General features: G+C 39.9%; 1 protein-coding gene across 2 annotated transcripts in view; it reads left to right on the top strand.

Moving 5' to 3' along the window:
- atxn1a (ataxin 1a) overlaps positions 1 to 17,267 on the top strand; it is a 99,581-nt gene that overhangs the window by 10,828 nt on the left and 71,486 nt on the right. The window contains exons 2-3 of one of the 2 annotated variants that reach the window (XM_042436527.1): positions 10,084 to 10,224; positions 16,763 to 16,950. The gene's annotated coding sequence lies outside the window, so the exon portion shown is untranslated. The remainder of the gene's footprint in view (positions 1 to 10,083; positions 10,225 to 16,762; positions 16,951 to 17,267) is intronic. The other variant, XM_042436526.1, reaches the window with a different exon arrangement.

Genomic DNA, 17,267 nt, shown 5'->3' with positions numbered 1-17,267 from the left:
AAAAATAGAATGAGGTACTCTATTGGTATTGGTATCACTTTAAGGGTGCTGATATTGGTACTGGTCTTGTAATTTTTTAAATACCCAGCCCTAACAATCCTACAACTCATGTCAATCTCACACCTATAGACAGACTCATACACAACTTACATAGCACACACAAATTCATAGCAGACATTTGCATGGACACAACACACACACACACACACACGCACGCACACACACACACACACACACACATAGCAGATCATGGCCACTTTTGGGGACTTTTGGACATGCAATAATTTCCTGGAACCTTACCCTGACCCTAACCGTAACCAATGAACAAAAAATCAGCTTTTTTCAGATTGGGGACACAGCTTTTGTCCCCAGTTGGACAAACCTTCCCCAGTTAACTGTTCCTGAGTCTGAAATTTGTCCCCAGAAGTATCCAATGACAGACCACACACACACACACACACACACACACACACACACACACACACACACACACACTTGTTGCAGCTGTGCTTATGCTAGTGTACACACCCATCCGCAGGGGCTTGCCCAGGGAAAATACCTGTGGTAGGAGAAGAAAGTCCACCTAATGGGAAATTACTAAGCATCCTCATCAGACCAAAATAACTCAGTTTCTTCTTTTGTACATTCCATAACTTTAATGGCTCTTATGGGAACTTGTAAACTTTCCAGATTACAAGTCCCTGTTAAGCCACAGTTAGAGTGTCAGGTGGTTTAGGAATCATCAGTATCATTATAGGGTAGATAGGTGTCTTTTAAGCATGTCTCACCCCAGGAGCAATTGGAGGTCTAATTTGGTAACTCATACAGAAAGGAAACATATGACCATTACTGCAAAAAACATATGTGTCCATATAATAAACACGTATGTACTGTATGCAGTCTGTTATTTTAATGGTCTCACAGTCTACCAACATAATCAAGCTACTGTTGATGTGTATCTGTAGTTTTTACCCAGTGGTTGTCAATAATTATATTCTATTCTATTTATGCAAAGGTTAACTTGTTTTCAGCTGAAGGTCAAAGGTTTCGGATGTTGTTTCGATTTAGTTCATAGCATAGATGTTGTGAAACTCTAAAAGATCATAACAGTGATTAAAAGCCTGACAAATAAAATGACTGGACTTCACCTTTATCGTGCTCTCCACTGTTTTTCTCTATCTTTCCCCATAAATGTCACAGTGGTGCAACTATTTTGGATATTGTAAGTTTCCATGATGCATTTGAATGCACAGTATGTAATTTTCTGCCATTAGGGGTCAATGAAAACTGTAACAAAAGATGGAGTTTGATGATGTTGTGAAGTTGCGTTGGATCATAGCAGTTGTTGTCTTCATTGTTAAACAACCAGCATTGCTGTCGTTGCCGTCAGCTTCTTCCGGTTAGGTTTCCTTCAGTGTTTATCGTTCAGAAGGTTTTTACCGGGAGCCGAATTATCCGCAGAGGTCTCCTCCTCTCCAAAACAAATGGACCCCGTGATTAAAACCAGTAAGAACACTGAATAAAGCAGTTTCATGTTAAAAATCAGTGTTTCTCTGATGTTCAGCAGACACAGGACATGCAGAGGGGCTATGAGTTGAGCTGCTGCTAACGTTTTCTCAGCTTGTTTCTCTGATAACTTAAGATCCAGACGTCTGATGACGAAAATCCTTCATCTGGTTAAAAGATATAGTCAAGAACGACCAAGATCTAAAAAGTGTATCATAAAAATGTGGCTTAAAACTGGATAAAAAGTAAATTCATGACAGCTTCTGGCAGACAATCACAACGGTGACATATGCACAAAGGGGATATGACACCATTGACAGGCTACCAAATGAAACAGACGGTTACGTTGATTAAGATTACAGATTTCTCTGGGTTTGAACATTGTTGGAAACATTTGGGATAATGTAAGTAGACAACTTAACAAAATATATAACATAGGTTTAGTCATTTTTAGACATTTTAATGCAGAAAAGTTACATACTGGGCCTTTAATACATTGTGAAAGTGTTAGTACAGTATTTCCCCCAGTATATTAAGACATCCTACATCACGAGTCTGAATGGGTCAGATGTGTAGTGTTAACCACTAACCTAAAAAAAATATCAACAAACCCCAACCACCACCCCCCCGCCTATCAAACCTCTCACCATCAATTAGCCTCAAAACCCAACAACACACAATCTTTTTGAGTGAAAAGATGCTTTTCTTCCCCTTCCCCTTTCAGCCTTTGGTTTTTGAGGCGAGCGCCCAGTCAGCTTGGTTTAATGCTACATGACGTGCCATTAGCTCTGCCAGCGATTTGCCTGAGATGGATAGCTGAGTGCATTTGCAACCTGACAGGACACGCTACCTAACTGAAGACTGTTGCTGAAAGGTTGGGGGGGGGGGGGGGGGGGGGGGAGGAGTGAACAGAGGTAGTGTAACCCTTTTAACCATTTACACTTAAAGCAAGAGGACTGGTGGTGTGGGGAGGGGGCAGACGATTTGTGTGTGCATGTGGGTCAAGGGTGGGGTCATTTTGAGTGAGAGCATGCAAAATTCATGTTGTTTCAGGCCACCAAGCATGAACAAAATACACCTGTCATAACTGCCATCATTAATGTAACCCACATAGACTTACAGTATAAACATTACACTTTATTTTTTCTCTGAAATTGAACCCTTAGCTAACAGGCAAACAAAAATTCAAACACTCAACGGTTGATTGTGCAATAATAATAACCTTCCAGTTTCTGCAGATGATGAATATATAGCATCTCCAAACGACAGTGTAATTAAAATGTGCTCCCTAGAACTGACTCCTTTCTTCAATGATCGGATTTGAAGGTGAAAAATCTTTCTCTTCCAGAGACACGGTGGTAGTAATAATTGGTATCAGACTGGATCAGATAAAAGTAAAGTCTTAATTAAATGTAATCATGTGTATGGTTTTTAGAGGGCATGCAGTATACATAAATTTAAAATAGCAGGTGAATGGAAAAGGCAAGTTAACAATATAATTTCTGAGTTGACTGCACCTTAGTGATGGTTCATTACTACCACTGTTGATTAAATTGGAGGCTATTTACTAGATTGCTTTCATAGATTTCTCCAATGTCCATTTTCCCCCTATAAGTTCTAAATAAGTAAATAAAAAAGTTGTTTGCATGGTTTGTATTAGTTTGGCTGAAACACTCTTATCGCTTGAGATATTATCTTTGAAACTAAATGGAAGAGAGATTCCAGGGTACCTAATATGGATTGGCTCTACAAGGCATTCCCATGGATTCATTGAACCTGCAACAGCTTCTCTGTTCTTGGACATGAGACAATGCAAGGTCCCTCTTTAGAAGAGGACGAGCCAGTAATCCCAGCAGCAAAACAGTGGACACACACACACTGCTATATTTGAGGTTTGGTCACACTGACCTGAACTCCATGACCTTTGCCCTAGAACTAGAGTAACCCTGAAACATGCAAGGGCCACTGTGCCACTGAACATCAACTAACATCTGCTAATGCTCTGCTAGTGGATTTACAGCAACATCAATTACAACAGCAGTGAACTGGTTTGAACTCAGTGCTGCTGATCATTCTGTTTCTAATGAGATATTTAAGAACTGTGTAGTCAATGAGGACATGTTCATCTTTAGAGCTAAAGCCAGATGACACATCATCCCCATGATTCAGTCATGGTTTCCTAATAGATTCACTACTCTTTGTTTGCATCATACACATTCTCTAGTGTGTGACGGTTGCCATGCATAAAAATGGCTTTATATAGCAAGACATGGCAGAATTTTTGACACATCAGTTATTGTGCAATAGAAACTGCCATGAATTTCTCAAACCTTGCAACTAATACACCAGATGTTGTATTTGTAAATGAGCACAAGGCAGCTGTTTGTTTTGGAGGTGGGCTATACTGAGTTTGGAGGAGGTATGAGCCAGTTGCAGCTTGGTTATTAGTCCATTTACTGACAGTGAGGGAACTACAGATGTCAAATGTATACAGTAACAGGCATGTTAAAATGTCTGTACATGTGTGCTTGAGTGTGTATTTTAGTGTGGTGCAAGTGCGAGTAGGTCTCATGCGCGTGTATCTGCTGACCTACAACAAGTCTCAGCTTTATCAACATGACCCAAAGGCTATCTGTGTTTTATTTTCCTGGAAGTGATCATTTGTGGTTTTGCACCAACTTTTTCTGTTTATTTGGTGCTGATGTCGAAACAGAAGCGTCAATTTTCATCAGAATGATCAATCAAAAGCTGGACCCATCCACTAGTGCAAAGATTTGCATTGCAAAAGCGCTCTTTCAATCCCCGAATCACAACATAGAAACTCAAGTCCTCTCTCCCATAAACACCCTATGATCTAATTCTCGGAAACCTTGCACAAGGCTGCTAAGAAGCTGCTGGATTTGCAGGTTTCTATTTGAACTTTTTGCAAAGGTTTTTCTCCGTCCTAAGTGTGTTTGCCAAGCGCAACACATGATTAGAGTCCACCAATAGTAATACTGCTCAGTCCCCTCTGGTCCAGCTTTGGAGAAGAGATTTGTAGGGTTTATATTGTTGTTGTTTACTTCTAATCTTATAAAACCGAGGCACAGTTTCATAATACCTCGTAAAAGTAGTAAGCTTGTGTCCTGTACTCATTTATATGGTTTTCTGTTTGTAAGCCCCACTAGACCGAAAAAGAAAGGTTTTGAGCAAATGTGGCTCGGCTCAGGCTGTTTAGTTTTCTCTGAGAATTACCTTCGGCTGCACAGACAGTGAAAGATTTGTAACTTGCACCAGAGTCACTTTTTCATTTTTGGCTCTCATGTTTTTGAGCCATCATTTTTGGTAAATAGATGAAAATTATGAAGCTGTGAGCTAGTTTTCTCTGTGAAAGAAATATAACATATAATAATAATGATAATAATAATAATAAAAAAATCCAGTTTTTCCTTTGTTCCTGATATGGTGCATGTAGCTCATGTCGTTTTCAGCATTGGGGAAATTATTCAACAGCTCTTTTAGCCAAGTGTAAGTACTCCAGTGTTTCTTAGGAGAGAAAAGTCCAGTCTTTCAAACCAAGGTGCCATGAGTCATGGAAGATTTCCAGCCTGATCCTCAACACTGGTGCATGACTCAGTGTGAGCTGGATCTGACCAAAATATGTCAGTGTCTGTACATCCTTTAAGAGAACAGATATCCAGAGGTTAATTAAGGGTTGTTATGTCTAGTTTTGGTTACAGAAAAAAATGCTGAAATTAACTGAAGTGCTTTAGTCCGGAAAAAAAAAAAATTATATATATATATATAAATTACATTAAAAAGATCAGGTCTATTATAGTGCAGTAAGTGCTACTATATAATGTCAGACTATGCTATTAACAAATAATACCTCAGTAGGTAGCATTTTTGTAATTTTGTATCAACAGAAAGACAAGCGTCATGATCACTGATTTGACTTCAATGAGGCCTTTCGGTTCCCCGGGGTATTTGTTTAATCTTTTCAATTGATCTTATAATTTGCATTCAGCTGAAAAGCTTTATGTACTGCAAGCTATTCTTCAAGTATGCAATGAGATGCAGTAAAACCAGATTCTATTCACAGCTAATGACTTAAAATTAATACACATACAATTCAGGATTTCAATGAAACTATTCACATATCTTGTGCCAATATGAGTGCCTCTTTGAGAGGGTAGCTTTCTGTGAACCCCATCACAATCCCATAATAGTTATTATAAGTTAATATTTGGGGTTTTCAGAATGCTGTTATAAAAGAATCCACCATCCTGTCCAGGAAAACATTCACTTGGGGGAGTTGAAGGGAAGAGAGGGGCCGATATTTAAAAAAACTGTCATCTCTTATTTGGCCAGCTCCAATAACTGGTTGGCACTTGTGCTCTCTTCTCCCCTGCTGCGTTATCGGGGGAATCACTCAATTATTGAACCAATGTTGTGTTGTTTTGTAGCTCTGTGTGTGTGTATGTGTGTGTGTGTGTGTGCGTGCGCCCGCATAAAGCCGTGCACATTTACTGGACACAGACCTGGTTGGATGTGAGTACGGTATGTCTGTATGTGTGTGTTTGAGGTGGGCTGAAAGAAACTGCAGTAATTTCACACAGCTAGAACTGTGCGCCTGCCCCACTTTCAGTCTTTTAATCATGTATAGACACTCGGGGCACTCGTGTGTGCGTGTGTGTGTGTGTGTGTGTGTGTGTGTGTGTGTGTGTGTGTCTTTCTGTGTGTGTGTGTGTACCCGTGTGTGTACTGTATCTGTGTTAAGCGGAGTGTGAGTGAGGGTTTTGGTACTGTAAGTGTCAGAAGAGATTGCGCTTAGAACTCTGTGACCCGAGACTACCCTTTGTGTGTGTGTGTGTGTGTGTGTGTGTGTGTGTGTGTGTGTGTGTGTACTTTCTAATGCATGTGTCTTTTCTTCAAGATAGAAAGGCATAATTGGACATAATCAAACACTCATAAAAGAACAGCAACATTATATTTATATAGATTATGTGAATGTTAAGGATATGCAACAATGCTATTGGTTTTATGCTAAAAAAACAGACCTCTTCTTTAAGACAGGATGAGTGATATGAGTCTTAAAATTCAACATTTATAATTACTCTAAAGTTCAGAAAATTTAGATGTCAAATTTCATTTTGTTGCAGCCATCAACAACTAATTAGAATCTCTATGGGAAGAGGCGTGTGTGTGTTTGTGTAAGCTCACGTTTTATTTGTTGGCCCCTCGAACATTGTAATCTCAGTATGACCTTGTAGCAGTTTGTAGCCCCATGGTGGCCATCCCTGTGACTAACACCCAGTCTAACAAGCTGCCACAAGCAGCTGCACCATTGTACTTGACAAGAACACAGTATAATATATAGTTGGGGCAGCCAGCTTCAGCATCTCCTCTTTTTAGATGAAATATGTTGTATTTTGTAACATATTCTTTACATCGGTATCAAAAGTGCATTAAATAATTTTAACTAGACACTCTTATTTCAGGGTGAAATAATAATTGTTATATGTGGCGGTAAAACCCTGGAAGTAACTGAGTCATGGATTCTCTTGAAAGATTAGTAAGAGGAAGGAGGAACTGAAAGAGGAGTTAAGTTCTGGGAGTGGCTCCTTACAAGATGCAGTTTGTTTGCGAGCACACGTTGCACTTACAAAATGATAAAAAATCACATGAGGTTTGGTTGAGTCAGAATTATTTCTACAGCACGTTTAAAAACAACAGAGGTTGACCAAAGTGCTTTATTGAAAATATAAAATGCAATGAAATAATTAAAACAAAACAAAATAAATAAGCTAAGTGGTGATCTCGCTCTTACTATTTCTTCCCTCACATGAAATCAAACATTTGTGATTTTGCGTCCTTCTAGACACTCATCATGGTTAGTTCAGTAGAGAGTGAAACTGCTAAATTGACCATTTTTATCAACCCGATTTAAATAATTACTATTACTATTTGTTATTGTTTACTACAATCTGCCAGGGGCATTTTCTCGTGGCTCTTTGTGTGTAGGTGCGGTGAGAAGAGAGGTCACACTAGACGTGTTTGAGCTTGGCCCCTGGAGCTAGGACAGCAGTGCTGTACATCTCGTGCCTGTCAAGTATTGACAGCGTAGCTCACTATGGAATGCTAACAGCCAGGCAGGGCGTGGCCACACTGTGTTTGCTGCTCTGACCCTGTGACCTTGGTTATATAACTGGTTGTCAGTCTTTTGTAGAGGCGAGAGGGAACAACTTTTTATGATGTGTCATGTGGCTGACACAACAGTGACGTAACCTAAAGTCACAAGAACCAACTACGCTGACCTGAAATGCCACATTACTCTCTATGTTATTCAACTCTTGTACTCGGATCACTAAAGGAGCAAGTATTTTTATGAATGTTTTTTGGTGATTGTGCGGATATAGCACGTATGCATTCACACTTTTCCAGAGGCCAGTGAGGGCATGGTATACAAACACATATGCACATAAATATACACACAGCACTAGCAGTGAAGGTTAAACAAAGATAACCAGACTTTATTTGGGTTAAGGGCAGTGCAGCACGTTGGAAGTGAGCCATGACCTGATCCACACTAACACACACACACACACACACACACGTACAGTCCAGTACACACACCTGTCAGTGGTGGCGCCTGCTCATTCCTCTTTGTGGTAGTCTCCCTGTTCCTTTGTCCTCTCTGTCTTGGTCATCAAACTTTGTAGCAGGATCTCAAGGGACAGCTGGTGGGGCAGTGTGAGCACCTGTGCTTTGTGTGTGTGTGTATCTTTATGTGTGTGGCTATGCTTATCAGTGGGGTTGGGAGGGGGTACCTGCAGTGTCCTGGCCAAGTGTCTGTGTATGTGTGCTTGTGTGTGTGCGTGTTAAGTGTGTGTATGTAAGCACCTGTGCTGCCAGCAGGAACCTGCCACATCTATGGTGCTTCATGACGTATGCTGGTGACTTCCTAAGGTCGTACTGTGAGCCCCATAATAACTATTATCCTCTAAAAGTCGACTCACCTGTGTGTCCAGAGAAATACATTTAAATAATTAGTGCATTACAGATGCACAAATCACTGTGTGCGCTATTTTTAACTGACACATTTTCTTTATTTTAACTGATAGTTGAACATTTGTGAAAACAAATGGAAAAAATGTTTACCCGGCCACAAAGACCTTCCCCAACCGGCTCAGTATTACAGTATGTGAGTGTCAGTTCAATGTCAGCACAGCCCTGAGGGCTGGCCATGCAAAGACTCTTCTGATGTGTGCTTCATGTCGCCTGATCTGCCAAAACACAATTACAGCATGAGTCAAGTTTTTTGCTCATTTGCAATATTTCCTTTCCTTTAAAGGTTACTCTTCTTACACCATTCAAAAAGCAACAAGAAATCATTGTGAAGGAGAAGCCAGTCATTGTAAAACAAGACGATTCAAGTTTCTGCCCCTGGGTGTCTTTATTATCAGACATTTACATTTTCGTCTTCAAAGTTAATCTCTCTCTGCCAATAGCTTTGTGTATGACCCACTTTCTATCAATCACCACTCAGTCAAGTGAATAAGATTTGCCTTCAAACAAAGAGGCAGTTTTTAGTTTTTTTTGTGATTTGTTTGTCTAATTTTCAACGTAAAAGACAATTCTGAGATCTTTCTATCGTCTCTCTGATCCATGAATATATGCATGCAGTTTCTGGAAGGTGCTGCTGCAGCGTAATCTGCCAAGAGGGCCGAATATTTTCTGTCCTTAACCAGTGAACTTTAACTTACATAAGCGATCAAGCCATCAAAATGAAACAGCCTTCTCACCACAGTTAAAAGCATGACAAGGAAGAAAAAGAGAACAGGTTGACTTGTCATTCAGCACACTGACAGGAAAGAAACTGCGGGGGCGAGTGAGACTAAAAGTTAGTGTCAAGGAGTTGAATGAGGCGTCATGAAACCTGCTCTTACAGCTGCAGCTCGTACATGTGTCCTTGCTCTAATACTGTGGTAAAACGTTCGTAATCCGGCCATTATACCTGTCGCCTGCCTTGCTGTCAGATTACTGCTGGAGAGCAGGTCTGTCTCATTAGGGCTGTTTACCGGCCTTGTACACTAAGTGTTTGGGGGTGAAATGAAAACATTTCCATACATAATTTTAATAGTTGGTCAGCTGATTTTAATTTGTGCCTTTATCTCATACCAAAAGGGCCCTTGAGCCCTTCTGTTGGGCCCAAATTTCCCTCAAGTGTGTTTTTATTTATTTCTGACCCTTAGAGATTCTGTGTGTGCCACTGCTAGACGGAACACATAAATAGATCTCCATAAATAGATTTACTCTGTGTAAAGATGACATTGAGAGCTCTCCATGTTAATGTTTTCCAGATTATGTGTGTGTATGTACAGTATGTAATGCATGTACATTATGCGTGTGAGAAAGACTTGGGAAGGATCAAAAGCAGTAGATTATCACTATGCATGCGTGGGCAGCATATATGTCTTTTGAACGTTTGGAATAAAATGTAAGTGGAAGAACGCTGTGTGTGTGTGTGTGTGTGTGTGTGTGCATGTGTACACCTTTGAAGATGTGTTTTAGTGTGTGTGTGTGTGTTCCCTGCAGGCCCCCCTCCCAGCATATTCTTCTTATCCCGGCGTTGGGATTTTAGGGGGCCGATCAAAGCCGGGCTCCCTGCGACTCCCGCGTCTCCAGGCTCTCTGCACTAACGCGGCTCGACTGAGGAATGCTGAGTAATTCCCTCAGGTGGCAGCTTCTGCTCTGATGTTCAGCATCAGCACACTCTGTCAGTCTCACTTACACATGTTACTGTAGCTCCATACACACCTGTACAGGTAAACACTTTAAATACAAATACACCTATAGAAAAGTTATGTGTGGGTTATATACTCTTTGTTCCTCACTCAGTTGTTTTCTTTTCACTTTTTCACTCGTTTTTCTTCCTTTCATACACTCTTCTTCTATGTGGCACACACACATTGGAGCCTGCTCTGTGTTTTATTCCCTCTCGCTCACATTTCGGTCACGTGCCATGGTGATGTTGTTATGTTGTGATGTGTTGCCTTGGAGAATACTAGTATCAGAGAGGAGAGGAAAGGAAAGCAAGGGATTAGATTAAAAAAAAACAAGAGGAGAGAGAAAGAAATTAAAGAGAAAGTGACGAGACCGAAGGAGAGAAAAGAGAAAAGTTCACAAAAGACTTTGGTTAATCTACATTAAAATCCTCTGGTTTTAAAGAAGTAGCAGCTGAAAATATTCTTCTTGACATTGACAACTCTAAAACTGATTAAAGAAATGTGGCTTAAAAAAGAACATCACCACTACCACTACTACTATCTCAATCTAATAGTAAAAACCTTTTGTAACATCACAGACATTGTGTGAAGTAATATTATTACATGATTCAATTAAGCAGCTGTTAATATTTCATAAGGAGTGAAACGACATCAAGAGATGCACAATTAGGATCCACACCTGTGAATGCTTAAAAGAGGGGAGTCAAGAGAGTAAGCAAGTTATGTCAACCTAAAACCTCTGTAGCATTTTCCCCAAACAAAATATGCGCAGATGTGTTTTTATCTCCATTTGTCTCCGTACACTTGTCTGTCTTATCTAAGTTGTGTACAAAGTGTCAGAGTGTCATTATCTATTTTAACTGCACCACTATCTACACTACCCACTGCAGTTATTGTGAAAGTTGCCAGCCATGCTGTTGAGTTGTCCCTGTGTTTATCAGCAGGAAAAAGCCTGGTCATCAGGTACACAGAAGCACACATGGGCAGCTTTTAAGAGTGATGAACTTTAAACTTTGACCCGTAGTGCTGAAGGTTAGTGGGTGAGTTGCACAACGTGGAGGTAGTTCATGTTTCTCTTTGTGTCTCATCATATGTCTCTCTTTCCCACTCGCTCCTTTTCTCAATTTCAATTTTATTTACTTCAATAATAATTCACACATTGGCCAAAGCAGTAACATACTGTATAAGTAATTTAGATAATTATGAGGCCTTGTTTATGTTTGATGTGTGTGTAACAAACAAATAAAACATCATATAAATAAACAGGTCTTGAGAATAATTGTAACAGTGTTGTTCCAATGGCTTATATGTTAACATATTCAGTTATATGTTATAATATAACGTTAAGTTAGAAGTTTCTCTAATGCTGTGCTGAATCAGCACTGATACCTGATACATTATTCAAAGACACTCATTATGAATGTGGTATATACATCTATTTCTGGCTTATTTCTGTGTATTTGTCCCTCTATAATCTAGTTTTTTTTATGGCTAGTGAACTGGGTGCTATAGAGGGTATACAGGGTTCTTATTTGTTTTTGGGGGGTCATAATTATATCCCACTCATATATTGTATGAAGAGAAACGGGCTGGTGCAGATAGGGTTGAACTAACTAGCATATTATCATTGGCCACTTACTTGCTGGTCTGCCAATGTGCAGCCAGTGAACCCAGAGCCTGCAGTGCAACTCAAGAACTTTGCAACGCTGCACTTTCCTCAGTTCATGGAAGCCTACACTCATGACGCATTTTAAACCAGAAAAACAGCTTGTTTGTGGCAATGTATCTTTTGCAAAATAGCCAAGTGAAAGTCAGTTTTAATGGAATTCCCTTCTGAGGCCATATTGCCTTCTGGTGAGTTCATTCCATTTCTTTTATTCCAGGGCTGTTTTTTTTTTTTTTTAGTTAAATACAAGGATACAAATAAAGAACAAAGGCAACATAAGGAAGGACATGTAGCCAAATTAAGCCCACAAGGGAGCTTGGAGTGTCCTCCTAGCCTCCTGAGAAAGATTTTAATGAATTTAATCAGATGAATAGAAGCAAAAAGCAAATAATGTGTGAAAACAGAGGTTAATATCTCACATGACTTGTGACAGAGACGTATAAAACCTCAATATAAGAGACAATTATGAAGAAGATAATAAAAAGTGCTCTGAATACCTAGAGAGTCCAGTTTCTTGAGTTTCTCTCTGTCTGTCTGTCTGTCTAGTAGCTGTGTGGATGTTATTGGTGATAACAGAAGCATTAGCCAGACAAGCTAGGTCAGGGTGTAATCCTGCAACAGATACCACTCTGCTCCTTGTTACACCAGCCACACACACACACACACACACACACACACACACACACACACAAATGCTCAACCCACCTATGGCTCTGTGTTCTCTGTTGACAGCTGTGCTTGCTGTGTCTCCGAATATGTGTGTGTGTGTGTGTGTGTGTGTGTGTGTGTATGCGTGCGGGTGTGTGCATGTGTGTCCATCCTTGTGTGTGTGACAGAGGGACAACAGGCAGGGGACCAATAGGAAAGCAGACTGAAAGGGGCAGGGCACACTTTCATAGATGCACATGGAGATGCGCACACACACACACACACACACACACACACATTCATGCTGCCAGTATTATCGAGTGGCTCGTGCGGCAGACGGGGAACTCAATCCTTGGCTGCTGAGTAGGAGGAAAAACTTGCAAATGTGTGTGAGTGTGTGTACACTGTTCACAATTCAAAGCACCCTTTTCCTTGAATCAGAGGGACAAGGTGTACCCAGGTGAAAACTCTGCCCCCATATTGATTTCACCCCTCGAAAGATTCTACTTTTAAAAGTTTAAAATGGGGATTTGAACACCTTTTATACAACTGAAATATATCATGCTTACTTATACTTTGATCAGACAGTTCCTGATTTTTGACATTTTAGGCTTTTACAGCTGATGTCCAACTTTAAAGATGGCCTCCAGACATGTTGTAAAATATATTAAAAAAAAATACTATGAAAATAATATGAAAAAATATGTCTAATCCCTCATTGAAAAATCCAAAATTGATGAAAATGCAAATAATTTCAAAAGCTTAACTGCTGGACAAAATCTGTTTCCTACTTCACTGAAAAGTCTAACCTCAGTTTATTTGCACTGGTTTCCACATCACACTTGTAAGTTGAATATTCGGACCACAATTAGCCTCCAAACTAGTTTGTTATATCACAAATCATGCTCATAGGCCCACTCCTAAAAATCAGATGAGATGATGAGCACAGAGAAAATTTGAAATGACTGTGAAAACAGCAATTGTGAAACTCTGCACATATATCATACAGTAAAGCTCAAACATCCAAGTGAAGTGAAGTAATAATAAGCAAAACATGTTCTTGAGTGGAGGGGGGCTTTAAGTGTAAATTGCATTGTATATTATTATAATGTACTGTATATGGTTGATCTTAATTGAGAATTTTTAAAGCTATGTTTACTGGTGGTGATTGTCTTTTGAATTCATATTCAGAAAACACACACACACACACACACAGTAGAAACAAATGACAGTCACAAGTCAGGCAGTGTGAAATAGATAATAAACTGACCTTGTGTTTCAATCTAGCTGTGATACACACCAGTGCACTTTCTCATACACACTCAGTTTATTGTAAACATACAGTAGGCTATAGACTAACAACATGTTCAGCAATTAGTGTGTCATCCTTGCTAACATTGTATTATAAATGTTTCTGTGTGTGCGTATATACCCATCTGTGTTTCTCCCCTTCTGTTGCTTGTGCAAGTGTTTCTATTGTTGTGGGTTTGCATGTGTGTGCGTGACTCTAAATACTGTAAGTACATTTGTATACAGTACTAGGTGCTTCACAGGTGTCACATGCCTCCGTGCTTGTGTGTATGTGTGCGTGTATGTGTGTGTGTGTCTGTTGAGTCTGTCAACTTAATACAAACAAGAAAAAGTGTACTTTAGTACACTATCAGTTTCTGTCCCCAAGGCCTGTTTGTCACATGATCAACTGACCTGATTTTGTGTTTCCAAGGCGATGTCTTGCTTCAGGGTTCAACTTAATGCTCAGCTCTGCCCTGTGACCTTGGGACATGTCTTTGTGACTATGGTAACAGCCTCCGGGGTTACTGTAAATGAGAGGAGTGTGCTGGTTGGGTGCACAAAGCATTTTTCTCTGTGTGTGTGCATCAAATCAGGTACTTAAACATATTTATTTACTCAGGGAAGATGAACTTGCTCCTTTGCAATAATATCCTGCAACACGGTCATAAAGTTGGGTTCACAGCTGGGTGATACATGATACAATAGTCTTCATCTCTAAGCTATTGTGAAGTGCTACTGGAGTAGTTTTGAGGTTAAATGCTCTGCACGTCAGGTGTAAAGTTTGGGCAGTGCTGGATCTGTAAGTGCCTCACAATGGACTTGAAAATAACATTCATTTCCCTGAATTATGTATATGTAGAGTGGGAAAGGAGAATGTCAAACACACACATAATATAAATACTGCGTGTGTACATTGTGAGACCTCATTGTACTAATGTGTTTATTATGGTGTAAAACTAACAGTCTATGATCGAGCTTTATAAAACTGCTAAATCAATGTGCATTTAGCTCGGAAACGTAGCATGAAATTATTTTACAAGTTGAACAACGACTCTGGCAGGCTATGAACGATGAGAAAACCAACAAACAAACTAAATTTTGCTCTCACAGAAAATACCGGTTGCATTGCCAGCTTTCCGTTTCATCATAATACAATATGATTCATCATAATCATAATTCATTTTTCTGCAACTTCATAATATCTCGAAAATTAGATCTTTTTTATCCACGAAGGATCTGGAAACTGTCATCCGTGCTTTCATTATATCCCGCTAGACTACTGCAGCTGGCTGTACTCCTGTCTTCCTCAATACAGCCTCTCCAAACTTCAACTAGCTCAAAATGCTGCAGCAAGACTACTCACAAAATCCGATAAAGGAGTCCACATAATGCCTATTTTAGCATCTCCACATTGGTTACCTGTATGTTTTATGTTTGGTTTAAAAATGTTAATGATTACTTATAAAGCTCGAGTTGGCCCTGGATGATATCAATGACTTACTAACCCTTAAAGAGCCTGAATGCAGCCTGAGATCTTGCGGCAGAGGTCTGTTAGTAATTCCTCGATCAAGGCTAAAGCAAAGGAGACTGAACCTTTGGAGTCAGGGCCCCACGACTCTGGAACGACCTGCCGGAGGAGATCAGGCAGGCTCTGTTTCTTCTTTTAAATCTCTCTTAAAAACTCACTTTTTCAGAATTGCTTTCTCTTGAATCGGTTATTCTTACGTTTTTACTTTACTTGTTTTAACTGTGTTTTAGTAATTCATACCTCACTTGTCATTATTACTGTAACAATCCTACTTTTATCTATTATTTATCTGGTAATTTCTCTTGTTTTTATGTCTTTGTAAAGCACTTTGAAATATTATTATTTATAGCTTTCAGTTTACTAGAGGCATTTGGTCAAAATGAAACATTGTCCTCAGCAGAAAGGGAGCCAGGCTCATGAAAGAGACCTAAATGCCTCCAAATAACTATGTTTTTGTTTAAAAAAAAAAAAAAAGGAGGACACACGCCTCAAACCAGCGTCTCATGTGGGTAAACAAAGCGTGGTTGCCATGCCGATGGGGCGTCAGTGTATAAATAGCACAGGTGTTTGTTCTGAATACTCCTGAGAGAGGAAGAGAGAGAGTGAATAGCAGGGAGATGGTGATCGCCAACGTACACGTACAAAATCACAGATGTTCACAAATGCACTTGGTTTACATTCAGACTCAAATAGGAACAAGTACTACTAGCATGAATGATATGTTTGTTGTACATAGGGCTCTGCTCACCTTGTCTGGGACACTCTGAAGTCAACAGGTTGCCTGAATTTTAATTGATATGAATTTTTATACACATTTATCGTGGGAGACATTCTGGATCACTTATCATTAACCGCATTAATGATGATTTTATGGGGGTTTTTTTTGTTTGTTTGTTTAATGTTAGGATATTTGTATTTGTTTTTTCATCAAAATGAGTGCCAAAAGATTAGTTTTACTGTCTCGCTGATTTTGAGAGATAACTGGACAGATCAATAAAATCTGGATGCAAGTGATGATTTGAATAAGTGGAGTACAAATGATCTCCTTACCTCTGAGGACTGAGGATAGTCACTATTACTTTCTAAACTGAGGTTCTGCACAATGACAATTAAAAGTCTGAGAAAATTGTTTGTTGGAAAATAGCACCTGGCTGAAGGTTAAGATGATGATTGTAATTGCAGCAGGGAATTTGGTTATTATGCAGCGATAATTGAGCTAGAACAAGCAATAGCTGTGACCTCAATAATCATATCAGACAAAAACAATAGTGCCTGCCGATGTGTAGAATCCAGTCAAGAGCACTTTGAAATTGGTTTTAACGCCCTGTGTCTCTCTCTTTGTTCCCCCTGTAGGGAATGGTGACAGCACCTGCAGACAGACAGACGTGGACAGACGGCACAGGCACCTGGGACGTTTCCTTCCCGCTGGTGAAGAGATCCAGACCACACACCAAGAATAGCAGCTCCAGTTGGTTGTCAGCTCTCAACTGAACAGCAGGCTCCACCTACTCCGCCCAAGTAGCTCTGCCTCCTCTGCTCAGGTAGGACAGACATCTGATTGAAGTCAGTTTCAGACATGAAATATGTAACATTGCTGGCTCCATCAAGCTGATAAGCGAAGGCTTTTTGTCATTCCATCGCCGTTGAAGCCTTAATTAATGACGAGAGCGTGAGAGCTTCTCTCCAGTGAATCTTCTAATAAATGTTCTCATCAGTTTCCTCATTTATTTGAGAATTCTTCTGCCCACTTTATAATGAATAAGTCAGAGTAGTCGTGTGCACACCCACAAGACTTCACATACAAAAATCAATTCAATCCAATACAAGGGAGTACCTGCACACTAGACTCTAGGCTCCC

This window comes from Thunnus maccoyii, chromosome 15 (assembly GCF_910596095.1).
Source record: "Thunnus maccoyii chromosome 15, fThuMac1.1, whole genome shotgun sequence".
NCBI classification, from domain to species: domain Eukaryota; kingdom Metazoa; phylum Chordata; class Actinopteri; order Scombriformes; family Scombridae; genus Thunnus; species Thunnus maccoyii.
The sequence above is the reverse complement of the archived record's forward strand: the minus strand, read 5'-3'. Positions and strand labels throughout refer to the sequence as shown.